Source organism: Gorilla gorilla, chromosome 1 (genome assembly GCF_029281585.2).
Source record: "Gorilla gorilla gorilla isolate KB3781 chromosome 1, NHGRI_mGorGor1-v2.1_pri, whole genome shotgun sequence".
Lineage (NCBI taxonomy): Eukaryota > Metazoa > Chordata > Mammalia > Primates > Hominidae > Gorilla > Gorilla gorilla.
In genome coordinates this window covers 237802105-237807123 of record NC_073224.2, presented here as the reverse complement: position 1 = coordinate 237807123, position 5019 = coordinate 237802105, and positions in this window count along the sequence as shown.

The window sequence follows — 5019 nt, the reverse complement described above, 5'->3', positions numbered from 1 at the left end:
TCCACTGTATACACCTCCACATTGTATCCATGGAGGACACCCACACATCTTATCCACTGTATACACCTCCACATTGTATCCATGGAGGACACCCACACACCTTATCCACTGTATACACCTCCACATTGTATCCATGATGGACACCCACACACCTTATCCACTGTATACACCTCCACATTGTATCCATGATGGACACCCACACACCTTATCCACTGTATACACCTCCACATCGTGTCCATGGCTGACATCTACACATCTTATCCACTGTATACACCTCCACATTGTATCCATGGAGGACACCCACACATCTTATCCACTGTATACACCTCCACATTGTATCCATGGAGGACACCCACACACCTTATCCACTGTATACACCTCCACATTGTATCCATGATGGACACCCACACACCTTATCCACTGTATACACCTCCACATTGTATCCATGATGGACACCCACACACCTTATCCACTGTATACACCTCCACATCGTGTCCATGGCTGACATCTACACATCTTATCCACTGTATACACCTCCACATTGTATCCATGGAGGACACCCACACACCTTATCCACTGTATACACCTCCACATTGTATCCATGATGGACACCCACACATCTTATCCACTGTATACACCTCCACATTGTATCCATGATGGACACCCACACATCTTATCCACTGTATACACCTCCACATCGTGTCCATGGAGGACACCCACACACCTTATCCACTGTATACACCTCCACATTGTATCCATGGAGGACACCCACACACCTTATCCACTGTATACACCTCCACATTGTATCCATGATGGACACCCACACATCTTATCCACTGTATACACCTCCACATCGTGTCCATGATGGACACCCACACACCTTATCCACTGTATACACCTCCACATCGTGTCCATGATGGACACCCACACATCTTATCCACTGTATACACCTCCACGTTGTGTCCATGATGGACACCCACACACCTTATCCACTGTATACACCTCCACATTGTATCCATGATGGACACCCACACACCTTATCCACTGTATACACCTCCACATTGTATCCATGATGGACACCCACACACCTTATCCACTGTATACACCTCCACATCGTGTCCATGATGGACACCCACACATCTTATCCACTGTATACACCTCCACGTTGTGTCCATGATGGACATCCACACATCTTATCCACTGTATACACCTCCACATTGTATCCATGGAGGACACCCACACACCTTATCCACTGTATACACCTCCACATTGTATCCATGATGGACACCCACACACCTTATCCACTGTATACACCTCCACATTGTATCCATGATGGACACCCACACACCTTATCCACTGTATACACCTCCACATTGTATCCATGATGGACACCCACACACCTTATCCACTGTATACACCTCCACATCGTGTCCATGATGGACACCCACACATCTTATCCACTGTATACACCTCCACATTGTATCCATGATGGACACCCACACATCTTATCCACTGTATACACCTCCACATCGTGTCCATGATGGACACCCACACACCTTATCCACTGTATACACCTCCACATCGTGTCCATGGCGGACACCCACACACCTTATCCACTGTATACACCTCCACGTCGCGTCCAGGCGGACACCCACACACCTTATCCACTGTATACACCTCCACATTGTATCCATGATGGACACCCACACATCTTATCCACTGTATACACCTCCACGTCGCGTCCAGGCGGACTCCCACACACCTTATCCACTGTATACACCTCCACATTGTATCCATGGCAGACACCCACACACCTTATCCACTGTATACACCTCCACATTGTGTCCATGGCGGACACCCACACACCTTATCCACTGTATACACCTCCACATTGTGTCCATGGCGGACACACACACACCTTATCCACTGTATACACCTCCACATTGTGTCCATGGCGGACTCCCACACACCTTATCCACTGTATACACCTCCACATTGTGTCCATGGCGGACACCCACACATCTTATCCACTGTATACACCTCCACATCGTGTCCATGGCGGACACACACACACCTTATCCACTGTATACACCTCCACATTGTATCCATGGCGGACACCCACACACCTTATCCACTGTATACACCTCCACATTGTGTCCATGGCGGACTCCCACACACCTTATCCACTGTATACACCTCCACATTGTGTCCATGGCGGACACCCACACATCTTATCCACTGTATACACCTCCACATCGTGTCCATGGTGGACACACACACATCTTATCCACTGTATACACCTCCACATTGTATCCATGGAGGACACCCACACACCTTATCCACTGTATACACCTCCACGTTGCATCCAGGCAGACACCCACACATCTTATCCACTGTATACACCTCCACATTGTATCCATGGAGGACACCCACACACCTTATCCACTGTATACACCTCCACGTTGCATCCAGGCGGACACCCACACATCTTATCCACTGTATACACCTCCACATTGTATCCATGGAGGACACCCACACACCTTATCCACTGTATACACCTCCACGTTGCATCCAGGCGGACACCCACACATCTTATCCACTGTATACACCTCCACATTGTATCCATGGCGGACACACACACATCTTATCCACTGTATACACCTCCACATTGTATCCATGATGGACACCCACACACCTTATCCACTGTATACACCTCCACGTTGCATCCAGGCGGACACCCACACATCTTATCCACTGTATACACCTCCACATCGTGTCCATGGCGGACACACACACATCTTATCCACTGTATACACCTCCACATCGTGTCCATGGAGGACACCCACACACCTTATCCACTGTATACACCTCCACATTGTATCCATGGAGGACACCCACACACCTTATCCACTGTATACACCTCCACGTTGCATCCAGGCGGACACCCACACATCTTATCCACTGTATACACCTCCACATCGTGTCCATGGCGGACACACACACATCTTATCCACTGTATACACCTCCACATTGTATCCATGGAGGACACCCACACACCTTATCCACTGTATACACCTCCACATTGTATCCATGGAGGACACCCACACACCTTATCCACTGTATACACCTCCACGTTGCATCCAGGCAGACACCCACACATCTTATCCACTGTATACACCTCCACATCGTGTCCATGGCGGACACACACACACCTTATCCACTGTATACACCTCCACATTGTATCCATGGCAGGCACCTGCACATCTTATCCACTGTATACACCTCCACATTGTGTCCGTTGCGTGTATCTATTGTATGGTGAACCACAGGCCATTTATCTATTAGCCTTTTGGTGTAGTTTTGTGTGATTTCCAGTGTGGGGCTACAATGAATACCATTGCTTTGAACATTCACCTACAGGTTGTTGGGTGGACACATGCTTTCATTTCTTGGGTAAATACCCAGGAGTGGAATGGTTGGGTCCTATGGTATAAGTGTAGGTTTAACCTCAAGGGAAGTGCCAGATGATTTTCTGAAATGGCTGTGCCGTGGGACACTGAGTTCCAGTTGCTCCACCACCTTGCAGCACTTGGCATTGTCAGTTGTTTTCATTTTAGCCATCCTGAAGGTTTCACATTCATGTTCCTTTTCTTCTGCTTTAAAATTTTGTTTAGGTTCAGCCATGATGGCTCACGCCTGTAGTCCCAGCACTTTGGGAGGCTGAGGTAGAAGGATTGCTTGAGCCCAGGAGTTTGAGACCAGCCTGGGCAATGCAATGAGACCCCATCTCTACAAAAATTAGCTGACTGTGGTGGTGCACACTTGTCTCAGCCAGTCAGGTAGCTGTGGTGGGAGGATCGCTTGAGCCTGGGAGTTCAAGGCTGCAGTGAGCCAAAATCAAACCACCGCACTCCAGACTGGGTGACAGAGCAAGTAAAAAAAAATTTTTTAAACTTCTCAGCTGGCAAATAAAAATCATGTATCATTATTGTGTGCAACACGTATACACTGTAGAGCGGCTGTGATTTTCTTTTCTTTTCTGCCTTTGACCATGATCTCTGTGGCCTCCTGCTCATCTTCACTTGGCCTCCCCTGCCTGCCCCGCCCGCCCAGGAAGGAGTCTGAGTTGAGGCGGTGGCCAGTGTTTGCTGTGTCCAGCTCTGTGCCGTGAGCCTGGGTGCTGCAGACATAGCCTGTGTAGGGCGTCTGGTCCTGTGTCAGAGGCTCACTCCCGTCCGGAGCTGAGACTCACATGCATGAGGCTGACTCCTGGGACCTGAGACTAGCACCGCCTCCTGCCAGGGGCCCCCAGACACTGCCCAGGGGAGGCAGGCATGCAGCAGAGACTAGAAAGCTGGAAGATGGTAGATGGTCTGGCAGGTGATGGGGAGGGGAGAGCCTTCAGAGGGGTGCACGGTGCACGTCCTGCCCCAGGCCCAGGCTGGCCAGGGCCACGGGATGTTCCCTTATCTCGTCCTCACCTGGCCCAGGTGGGAGTTACAGCTCCATGATACAGAAGATAAAGCCAGGCTTGGAGCTGTGTTGGTGTAAGCCCCATGGGCCTCCATGAAGGAGATGCTATAGGAGGGGAAAGAATGGTGAAGCCAGCTTAAGGGTCCAGGGCCCAGCTGGGCAGCAGAGCGGGTTCCAGGGGATGCGGAGTGAGAAGGAGGGGCAGCGTCCTAATACGCCGTCACCTAAGCCTGGGTGTCCTCCTAGTCACAGGGGCAGCCCTGCCCACGGTTTCACAGCTTGGCCTGGAAGCCGGAGCTCTGTGCCCTGCTCTGGTGGACGGAGGTGTGAGGGGCATCTGGGGAGCATGGGGGGGGGTCCCACCCCACGCAGTCTCGGTTGGGTGGAGTTTCTTGTGAGTAGTTCTTTCTGCTCTGTGGGCTCTTCTGAAAAAAGCGGGGGTGCCGGCCAGCGTGTACAGGTAGGATGGAGGTGGATGGGGATTTATGCACCTCTAGCTCTAAGTCTCCAACTCAGTCTGCAAGCCACAGGTCAGGGTCAAGAAAT